Here is a 12551-nt window from a genome sequence, read left to right on the forward strand (position 1 = left end):
GCTCCTACCCTCCAATGGTCCCAACGCCTTCTCCAGAATCATCTTGACCTTTTTGCTGCATGGTGTAACCAGTGGCTCCTGAAACTCAACCCTTCCAAGACCCAGACAATCATCGTAGGTCGTACCACTCGCTCCTTCCGGCTCCTGGATTTCTCCCTTACTGTCTGTGCCCGTCCTGTCCGCCTCACCCCCACCCTCACCTACCTAGGCCTCACCATTGACCGTCACCTCACCTGGATCCCTCATCTCCGCTCCATCCAATCCAAAGCCCACAACCGCCTCCGACTCCTCAAACTCCTCTCCGGCCAGACATGGGGATTGCACCCCTCTACCATCCTCCACACCTACAAATCCTTAATCCGTCCCATCCTCTGTTATGCCAGTCCTGCCTGAATATCTGCCCCCCCCCCCCCCCCAATTCTATAAGTCCCTCCAGATCCTTGAGCGTCATGCACTCTGCCTCGCCTTCCGTATACGTCTCCCGTCCCCCACGCGGATCCTCTATGATCTCATTCCTTTCCCCCATCTGCTCCTATTCCTTGAACGTATCCGCATCCTCTACACCTCCTGCCGTCTTGAACCCCCTCACCACCTGGTTGCTCCTCTCCTCTCCGATCCCCGCCCCCTGCCCCGTCTTCACCGTTGTGTTCCCCCTACCCTCCATTTCTACACCCTACATCTCCTTTCCCAAGGTGGCTTCCATCAACTCCCCCTCCCGGATGATGCCCTCTCTCCCTCCATTTATCCCTCCTATCAACTCTGATCCTCACTCCCCCTCCTTTCCTCTGTCCTTTTCCCAGGCTCCCTCTCGCCCCCCTTCCATCCTCTTTCTTCCCCACCTCCCCTCTCTTTGCCCCCTTCTCCCCCCCGCGTCCTTTTACATTTCCCTCCTCTGCCTCCTCTCATTCCCTCTCGCGTCTGCCCTTCTCCCCCTTTATTAGCCCTCTCCCTCCTTGGTTTCCCCCCCCCCCCTTTTCGTTTTTTCCTCTCCTCCCTCCTTGTTTTTCCCCCTACTCCAGGTCCCCCCACCCCATCTGCCTTGGGTCGGGAGTGCCATCTTTGTGCCGCCTTTTTCGTGCAGTGTTTTACAGTGTGTTTTTTCAGTGTGTGCTCCGTGTTTTGTCTTTTGGGAAGTGTAGCGAACAGCCATCATACTGTCGCTGGGTGTGCTTTTTATTACTTGCGAACAGAAACCAGACTGTCGCCATGTTTTTTAATTGTGTGTCTACTGTGTTACTTGTCTGATTCCTGTGTCTTTTATCTACATTGCCAACCCCCTTTTGCTTTCTGTTTTAACTTTCCGCAATTTTACGCCATTTTTCACTTTAAATCGCCATTTTATCGCCTATTTTTCCTTGTTTCTTTCTTCTTCCTTTATTTAAAAAAAAAGTCTGTAGGCTGTAGAGCAGCGTAGTAAGCTGCTGCTGGCCCGCCCCCTTCGGGGGGAATTGAAAATCAATAAAGAAAGAAAGAAAATAAAAAAAAATAAAAAAATAAAAAAAAAAAAAAAAAAATCATCATCCTACCTTAACCGCTGAAATCCGCATTTCCAGCGAGTCTAGTTTGTAGGCAGAATTTAATTTGCTTCAAGTTGTTAATAGTCCCAATCTAACAGACATGTAAAAAATGCAACAGAGGCCTCATTAGTTTCTTGTAATAAAAAAATGGATCATTTATCTCAAAAAATTTTTATCTCAGCAATTGAAAGGTCCGTTCCTATTCTTCTCCGCATTGTCCTTTGAACAGTCTCCATTGAATATTGGCGGTGTGTGTGTGTGTGTGTGTGTGTGTGTGTGTGTGTGTGTGTGGAGAGAGGGGGGGAGGGTGATAAGTTGTAATATATATTGGAAAATTGATTAAAAACTTGCTGCTTAAATAATTAAAAGGGAAAAAAATGGTTCACCTGGTTCTAAGCAGTATGGGACTTAACATCTGAGGTCATCAGTCCCCTAGGCTTAGAACTACTTAAACCTAACTAACCTAAGGACATCACACACATCCATGCCCGAGGCAGGGTTCGAACCTGCGACCATAGCAGCAGCACTGTTCCGGACTGAAGCACCTAGAACCACTCAGTCACAGCGGCCGGCCAATTAAAAGGGAAATTTTGAAAGAATAATTCAAAGAAATTGGAAAGTACACATATCCTGAGTGGACCTTAATTGGCACTAATATCAACACAGTTTATCTCAGTCGAATCCCATATTCCGACCTCTCATTCAAAAATGGCTATGACTGCTCAATGCAGCTCTACTAGCCACACTCATAGACATGTTGTTCATATTATTCGTCCAAAGCATTGCCAAGATATTAGCTTTTGAACTTTCATAAATTTACAATCTTTAAGTCAACAATAGCTGTTAAACTATTATGTATTTTTGTGGCATGTCTAGATAATTTAGCTTTACATAATTTTCTGTCCATGAGTGCCAACTCGAATCTCTGTGTCACTCTTAGTTTTGTTTTCATCTATTTTTCTCTGGAATATAAATTCCTCTAAGTGCGGAAACACAGTCATACGCGACCCTGCCTCGCTCCCGTTTGGGTTTTTCCAAGGCCGTGTAAATGCTAGCCGCCCGCAACGACTTCATAGGAATTGCCAGCAACATGCTCTGCAGTGGGAAACTGCCACTCTAATCTCCCCATGTAACATTACGAGTCAAGATAGCTGAAACGGAACTTGAATAGCGTAAAGTTATCGTTAAAAATGCACGCCGCGCGATTTGTTATGATTTGGTCGGTCATAATAATAGTAACATGCTTTTGAATACAGTTAAAATATAACGGCGATACCTGTTTAGTGTTATTGGAAATATTATGTAGTAAATTAATGAGTAAGGTAGCCGATCCTATAAGAAGAGGTAAAATTGGGCATATTAAGGTGTTTTGCTTTATATCGACTTAGCCGATGATACAGCGTCTTTTTTTTTCCATTTACTCTTAGAAAAAAACAAGTAATGAAGTGCTAATTGTGCGTTGTGAAAAATATAGGGGCGAATTTTAAATAGCTACAGTGTATAATCAGACTAACAAATGGACATTCAGTTACGCAAAATAGCGGATAGCAAAATGTGGTCATTAAACTGAGTACACCTACAGGGTGGTCAATTCCGGGATAAGTCTATTTGCATCTCATGAGGGACGCGGTATTGAGACCGTTTTTTTTTTTAATTATATCGTGGAGAGTGGGCTTCAATTTATAAAAAGGAGAAAAGCTGTATCATTATCATTGACAGTTGGTGTCAAGCAACCAAAACTGTTCATCAAACGGTTTCGGTGAATGAGTGGTGAATGCGAAATGAAACTGTCAACTAAGTTATGTTAAATAAAGCAGAAGAGACAAGACAGTTTGGTCGTGTCTGTTATTATTCCATAAACTGTAACATTTCTTCTCGTTGTATGAAGCCTTTATAGACGATCGTTATGACAATTTGCTTTGAAGGGATCTCGTTACGAGTTAAGTTTTGGGGACCTGGTCAAGAGGGGATAGTTCGTAGATCCTAACTACTGCAGCTATTCTGGAATCAGGTGCTACCGTGACCGTTGTGTGTTGTCAATGGCTTAAGGTGGTCATATCTCATGCTCTAAGATTGACGCACCTTTCCTCTTGGTATAACGGTGTCTCATGGTAACAACGACAACGCCGACGGCGAAGGAAGATACGGTAGAAGTGGCGCCACAACGTGCGGCTCGATCGAGGAGGATTGCTGCATCGAGTCGAGTGTCATCTGGATTCACGAACCCTAGAGTTGGAAAATATTGTAGCAGCCAGTGAGTCAGTCCAATGAGAGAGGTATTCTTCAATAATCGCTAAAAGTGAGTGATACGACTAGGTATGATTAAAATAACAGTATAATTATAAAAAAAAATGAAGTTGAGACTTGTGATTGTGGTAGATAAATATATATAAAAACATAGTGAAAATAAGTGTATGTCTTGGTAGTGAATAATCATGTCAAAACGAACGAAAAGAATACATGACAATGTGCAGTTGAGTAGAGTAATGAGTAGAGAGAGAGAGAGGAAAGTGAAGAGGATATGGATGATGCATCCCATGAGCTCAATGTGGGACAGGAGACATGTACAGATAATAATACAGTTATTGATTTAGAGCCGTTAGGAGATTCAAATACAATGATAAGTAAGGTAAGCAGCATGGGAGAACATAAAGATCTTGAGGTTTCGGAAGTAGATCAGCAAGTTGATCCTCAAAATGGAAATATTAATCAAAAAATGTTTGATATGCTGGTATCAATAAATACTCAAATGGGTGTAATGAATGGAAGACTTGGTTCACTAGAAAAAGATAATAAGCAATTAAAAGAGGACAGTCAAAAGTTAAATGAAAAATTTGAGGCCAAATTTGGTTCATTAGAAGTTAAAATGGATTCTTTGGAAAGCAAACTGAACTCCTTTGATTATAAACTGGAAAATACTAAGAAAGAATTAAAGGCGAACTGGGAGACTCAATTAAATGCGAAATTTGGAGAACTAGATGTAGAGTTTTCTAACACCTTAGAAAGGCAATATAATAATTTAATGGGAAAACTTCATGACGTAGAAAAGAAATATGAGGTAGTTTCGAAGAGTTATGATGGCCTGTCCAATAGGATGGTTAAGTGTGAAAGCAGCTGTTTCAATGCTAGCGCACAGATAGAAGAGCTTTCAAAACAAATAGTCGAGTTTGAGTCTTATGCTCGTAAGGGGATTGACAAGTATTTAGTAGATCAAACTAAAAGACTTGACAAAGATCTATCTGAATGGATAGAAATAAAAGGAAATGAAATTGTAGACAAGGTTAAGACTACTATTGGATCCCAGCCAAATGAAAATATCAATGAGCACCTAAGTAGAAAAGATGAATTAATTAAGCTCTTCACTAGTGAAATTCAGAAAATAAAAGACAAAGTAGTTGATGAGTTACCTAAATGGAAGAAGGAAACCAATCATAAATTGGCGGAGTTAGAACGAAAGTCATCACAAAATTTGTTGACAGAGGACGAACGTTCGGAGAATAGGTCGAAAAACAACTGAACATGTGACAATACGAAGTACAATTGTGGTGAAAATTTGCATTGGGAAGTTGATGATTCGGTTGGTAAAGATGATGATTCTTTTGGTCAGCGAGGATATTTGTCTTCTTTAAAGGTGGAGAACAGCATTTTTAAAAGTAGACAATTCCCAACATTCTCCACTGAAAAGAATAACCTGCATCCGAAAATATTTATCAATAATTTAAAAAGAATATTTCCACGTAGCTGGTCAGAACACGACCGACTTCAATTTATAGTATCCAAAATTACCAGAGAAGCCGCATTATGGGCCGCCGAAGTAAGTGAAAGTTGCCATACTTGCGCTGAGTTTGAACAACTTTTTTTGGCTAAATACTGGTCGTCGAGTAAACAAGAGAAATTAAGAAAAGAGGTTTATCAACCTGAGTATTTTAACAGTAAAAGGAGTACTTTAAGGCAATATTTTGAAAAGTACATAAATAAGACACGTTATTGGAGTGATTCAATTTCTCACAAGGAAGTGATCAGAATTTTGAAGGGAAGGTTGCTCATAAATATACGTGAAAAGTTAATAAATGTTCCTGACCACGATGTAGAACAATTCTTGTCGGTGATTGACTCTATAGATATGATTATGGAAGACGCAAGACAAATGAGTAGTAATCAAATGTCAACTCACACTCATAGTAATACGAATAATTATAATAATAATTTAACGTATGATAATAATAATAATACCGAAAACCAGGTCAAACCCGCATCACAGGAGCGTGGACAATCTTCGTTCTATGGTTGCAATAAAAACAATGATTATAATAAATATAGAAGAGATACTTACTGTGCTAGAGGTAAACCTCGATATGGTGATGCGAATGTGCATGGAAAGGAGAAGGAAGGCAGGCATCAATTTGAACTGAGAGTATTAAGGTACAATAATGATCAGGATATAAGGAATGAATTAATTGAAGAAAAACCTGAAGTTTCTAATAAATGCGGACAAATTTTACAGGCAATAATTCCAACAAGTATAAATAATGTTGATGTTGAAATATTAATCGATACTGGAGCAACTATTAGTGTCATGACGCTGGACTGTTTAAAACAGATAAGCCGAGGGGTAAAAATGCCCACTTTTCCTATCACAGGATGTACCGTGGCTGGCGCATTCAGTGCAAAAATGCAAAAGGTTGTGAAACAGGTACGTGTCGACGTTACAATACGGGGGGCTCAAATAGAAAGTACATTCCTAGTTGTTCCTAAAATTACAGTACCATGTATCTGGGGTTTGGATTTTTTATGTGAGACCGGTGCAATCATTAATTTAGAGAAAGGTGAATGTATATTTGATTCCAATGGTAATGTTTTGACAGCCACCCTGAGAAAGGGCCGAGTAATTCCAAATCAATTGTGTATGAATCTAATGGTAAAATACGTCAGTATTGATGATGAAAATGTGTATATCTGCCTTATTGAATGTTCTGAAGAAATGATGGATAAAATGTCATTGCAGGAAAAGGTGTTAGAATCAGGATATTTATCTGTTATCCAAAGGGACGAATTGTACTACTTGTTGGAAGCATATCAGTCAATTTTTAGTAAACGTCCGGGTATAATAAAAGACTTTGAATACCATATAAAGACGTATGCACATAAACCCTTTTGTCGTACTTCCTATTCTATCCCATGGACAAAGAAAGAAGTAGTCAGAAAGGAAATCAATAAAATGTTAGAATGGGGTATTATTGAGCCCTCAGATTCCGAATATTGTAACCCTCTTGTGGCGGTAATTAAACCCAATGGTGACATGAGATTGGTGTTGGATGCCAGAGAGATCAATAAGATCATTATATCTGTACAAATGCGACCGGAGAACCTAGAAGAGTTAGTACACAAGTTTTATGGTGCCCGCTTCTTAACTTCTTTGGATATGCGTAGTTCATATTGGCAAACTAGAATATCGAAAGAATCTCGAGAATATACTGCATTCATTTTTCTGGGCCGAAGTTACCAGTTTACCGTTATGCCATTTGGGTTGAAAATAAGCGGTGGTGTTTTCATATCGGCATTAGATACCGTACTGGGCAGAGACCTTTTGAATGAAATTATTTTATATGTGGATGATTTGCTAATTGCTTCTGAAACTTGGGAGGAACATTTGGACTTATTAAGAAGAGTTTTTGAAAAATTTTTGGAATATGGAGTTGATGTAAATTCGAGCAAATCCAAGTTTGCTCATAACCAATTGAAATTTCTTGGACATATAATTACTCCTGAAGGGATAAAACCAAATCCTAAAAAGATGGATGCAATTAACAGATGTGCTTATCCAAAGAATAGAACGGAATTAAAGTCATTTATCGGCTTAGTTTCATTTTTTCGACAATTTTTACCCAATCAGTTAAAAAGCCAAGACTGTTTGTTACGGCTGTTAAGAAAACATGTCATGTGGGAGTGGAATTCCGAATGCACGCAAGCTTTTGATAACATCCGCAATGCTTTGACTAATGCTCCACTGTTACATCATCCGAGACTTGGTCAAGATTTTTATATTGCTGCGGATGCTTCTGAAACAGGATTGGGTGCCACTCTTTTCCAGATGGACAATCCAGAAGATATCAGTACCATCAAAATAATTGGGTTTGCCAGCAGAACACTCTCTAGCTGTGAATGTGTGTATTGTACTACTGAATTGGAAGTACTGGCAGTGGTCTGGTCCCTTAGAAAGTTTCGCTATTTTGTATATGGAAAGAAGATCATTGTATTCTGCGACCACAAAGCTTTATCTTTTATTTTAACAGGAAGGATGTTCCATTCACGTTTAACCCGGTGGGCCTTGCTACTGCAAGAATATGATATTACGCTCAAATACATCAGAGGGAAAGACAACATCATAGCCGATGCTCTTTCAAGACTACCGAAAAGAAAGAATGACGACGAGTGTGAAGAACGGACTATTGACTTTAAAGTCATGAAATTATCAAGGCAATAATGTGAGAGGCAGATTTCACAGCTATGTCGAAGTCTTCCACAACTGCAAGAAGATGATAAGTTGTGGAAAGCCATTAGACATGCTGTTGAAAGCAAAACGCTAAGTCACTCTCAAGAACAGTATCAATTAAAATCCGGAATATTGTATCCGAGGAAGGATGAAGAAGATGTATGGAAAGTTTGTGTTCCAAATAAATATTTAGAATCACTAGTATGGTACACTCACTTGAATTCGGGTCATTTTGTTGCCGCTAATGGTACAACCAAAATAGCACAATACTGCTATCATCCAAATTTGGGATGTCTAGCTACAAATATTCTTAAGAAGTGCAAAATATGTCAGAAGGCAAAACCCATAAACTATTGTCAGAAGATAGAATTACATCCGATCATCCCACAACAACCATTAATGTTGGTGTCATGTGATGTCTGTGGGCCATGTCCCATAACACGTGGACGGTTCAAATATGTTTTGGCTTTCTATGATCTCTTTTCAAAATCTCCACGTTCGACCCATGTTACGCAAATTTATCAACAACTATATAACTGAGCTCGGCAAACCTATAATGATCTTGACAGACAACGCTGCTTATTATACAAGCAAAGTATGGAGAAACACTATGAAAGAACAAGGAATCCAGCATATTTACATCTCAAGATTTTACCCTTGTGGAAATCCGGTTGAGAGAATCTTCCGAGTGTTGAACCGATTTTTACGGACGTACATACCCAAACAACATTATAAATGGATCGATTGGATTTATGAATTTGAGAAAGTGTATAATGACTTACCACACTTATCGACAGGTTATTCACCTAACCAAATAGTATTTGGTGAAAATATTGTGCCAGAATGGATGAAGAAATTACCTGCGATAGAACAAAAGATTACCAAGAAAGAATATATGGTGAAGAAGGTCTACGAAAACCTGAAGCATCAAGCACAATTGAGAAAAACCCGTTTTGATAAAAATGTGAAGAAAGTAGTCACATATGATGTAGGGGTAGAAATTTTATTGAGAAATCACCCAAAAGCATCAACCAGGAAAAGACTGAATAAGAAATGGCAATATTTATATACAGGTCCATACAAAATAATGAAAATACCTCATGAAGGGAGCTACCTCCTGGCAGATTGTGATACTGATGTAATTAAGGGCTTGTTCCCTCACATAGACCTGAAGAAGTATTATCAATAATGAGCAAAATATAGATTCAAGAAACACTGAATGATACCAAGACTACACTCAGAGTGGACTAAATAAAAGCACCAGTGGATAAATACGTACTTATACTAACTTACAAAGAAAATTAAAGAATGTACCGAAGATTTCCATGAGATACCTTCTTTGTATCAGCAGCAATGACGACGCTGAAATACGATTTATCCTCTCACCGAACAGCGAGGATGGATGATTTAAAAGTGGAATTAAGAGGAAAAGAAAAGGACCAAATCCTCTCTGTTTAAACAAGTGGCCTGATAAGGGTTTTGGCCTAGGATGCCAATCGTCGAACCTGGCTGTGATCCCTGCCTTGCACAGTCGATTGAAGAACTGAGGGCTTCATCCAAGAAAAAAAATGTGGTGTGAATATGAAGTGATTAGTGCGAAGTGTTTCAAAGACAACCTATAAACAAATGTGGAATTTAGTTAAGGGCATTTTGTCTAGGCCCATTAACTAAACTTAAATATTGTAGAATGTATGTACTGACTTGTTGAGTGAATCTGAGAGTGAGTGTATTCGCCGAAACAAATACCCTCTCCTGTCACAGTACACACAAAAAAAAAAAAAAGCCTGTTCTGTCTGGAACCCTCTTCAAGACATCACAGTCTGGGGGGCCATGTAACATTACGAGTCAAGATAGCTGTAACGGAACTTGAATAGCGTAAAGTTATTGTTAAAAACGCACGCCGCGCGATTTGTTACGATTTGGTCGGTCATAATAATAGTAACATGCTTTTGAATACAATTAAAATATAATGGCGATACTTGTTTAGTGTTATTGGAAATAATATGTAGTAAATTAATGAGAAAGGTAGCTGATCCTATAAGAAGAGGTAAAATTGGGCATATTAAGGTGTTTTACTTTATATCGACTAAGCCGATGATACGGCGTCTTTTTTTTCCATTTACTCTTAGAAATAAACAAGTAATGAAGTGCTAATTGTGTGTTGTGAAAAATATAGGGGTGAAATTTAAATAGCTACAGCGAAAGGCAAAGGTCCTGAGTTCGAGTCTCGGTCCGGCACACAATTTTAATCTGCCAGGAAGTTTCAGCACAGCATTCGTCAGGAACCACCTGAAGATGCCAGCGTGTACATCTGCCGAAATATTGTGGAGAAATTTCAACGCTACCCGGTCGGATACCCGAGAACTGTTCAAAGAGGTATGTGATTCACCATTCTCTTTCTACTCATTGTTGTGGTTAACAATCCAGCTTTACATTATTCTGCCAGCAGGTGTTTCCCACAGGATAAACAGAAGTGTGTGTGTGTGTGTGTGTGTGTGTGTGTGTGTGTGTACACCTACAGGGCGGTCAATTCCGGGATAAGTCTATTCGCATCTCACGAGGGACGCGGTATTGAGACCGTTTTTTTTAATTATATCGCGGAGAGCGGGCTTCAATTTATAAAAAGGAGAAAAGCTGTATCATTATCATTGACTGTTGGTGTCAAGCAACCAAAACTGTTCATCAAAGGGTTTCGGTGAATGAGTGGTGAACGCAAAATGAAACTGTGAACTAAGTTATGTTAAATAAAGCAGAAGAGACAAGACAGTTTGGTCGTATCTGTTATTATTCCATAAACTGTAACATTTCTTCTCATTGTATGAAGCCTTTATAGACAATCGTTATGACAATTTGCTTTGAAGGGATCTCATTACGAGTTAAGTTTTGGGGACCTGGTCAAGAGGGGATAGTTCATAGATCCTAACCACTGTAGCTATTCTGGAATCAGGTGCTACCGTGACCGTTGTGTGTTGTCAATGGCTTAAGGTCATCATATTTCATGCTCTAAGATTGACGTGCCTTTTCTCTTGTATAATGGTGTCTCACGGTAACGACGACAACGCCGACGGCGAAGGAAGATACGGTAGACCCACACAGTTTGTACGATCACAATATGTACAAACAGTTTGGTCTCCTGGGATCATTTTTGAGATTTTAACTGTTTTCTGAGTCACTATGGTCTCTGATGATATCCTCAGCATAAGGAGACAGAATGTGAGGCAGATAAGTACGCCATGAAACATGGCCTAATGCCCATAAAACAAATATCTCCATGGACAAAATTACCAGCTCTGAAAGCCTGCATTTTATGCTTTTCAATTAGTTCTCATATAGAAAAACATTGTCAATACATGAGTGTGTTTTCCTCAAATCACGTTTTCTTCACTAAGTTTTGACTCATTGATAATCTTTATCTTGCTATATAATTTCTTTGACTGTAGCATTTCTGCTGGCTTTTTCGAAAGGCTGACATTCCTTTGTATATTTTCCACATTACTACTAGTCTTCTTTGACACCAGTAAATATTCACTCTTTCTTTGTGTTGTAATCTGCCATACTTTATTAATTTTATATCCAGGACGTTTCTCATTGTTGGACTTACTGAGAGCAGCTGTAACACCGACAGACGGTCTATTCCTTCTGATTCCACAATAAACTCTTCCTCAGCTTTTACTTCTTCATATTCAGACAAAACAGACACAGAGGGGAGAATCATCAGATAATCATTGCCATGGTGGAAGCAACAAGTTAAAGGGTTAAAAGCACAGTTTAATACCACAGTGAAACATAATGTGTTGGTAAATTCTACATTCATAGCTTTCAACACCGTACCACATTATCAACTGATAACCAAAATACAGCCTTCAACACCGTACCACATTATCAACTGATAACCAAAATATGATCACACTTCTTCTAAAACCATACATCTTCACAAGTATGACTGACTCCACGAAGTTTGGGCTACTAATATGCAGTATGTTATAATGGATGACAAATGTTCTACAAAAGTGAAAGTAATATTGGGTATACCCCCAGGGATCGTAAAATGGCTCTAATGTTCTCATTGTACTCCACAGGTAAGTATCATTCTTGGAAAATTGTATGGAAATGCAGGAAGACTTGGATCAAATTTTTGCTTGGATAAATGTTGGGTTGCTTTAAATGTGGTTAAATGTAAAATAATGCCTATAATTTTTTCACTGTCATCAGTTTAAATGTATGGTACTTTTCCAATTCACACCAATTCACATGTTGTGTGTGCTTTCTGTGTGAAGATACATGTTTTTGCCTGTCCTACGAAGTTCAAAGTGCCAACAGGGAAATGTCTTGTGAAAGGGAAAGATTTAGAAAATACAAAGCTACAACATGACCAGTTTTTGAACCAACAAAAAGGCACTTTCGAATGATTGCTTTGACCAACAACTTCAGACAGTGAAACTAATGCATGGTTAAAGGACAATGGCATTAACAGTAGCCTATCATCATGTGATACTTTAGATACAAGTACACATGAAGTATTGGAATATAAACATCCTACT

Source organism: Schistocerca americana, chromosome 3, assembly GCF_021461395.2.
Source record: "Schistocerca americana isolate TAMUIC-IGC-003095 chromosome 3, iqSchAmer2.1, whole genome shotgun sequence".
NCBI lineage: Eukaryota > Metazoa > Arthropoda > Insecta > Orthoptera > Acrididae > Schistocerca > Schistocerca americana.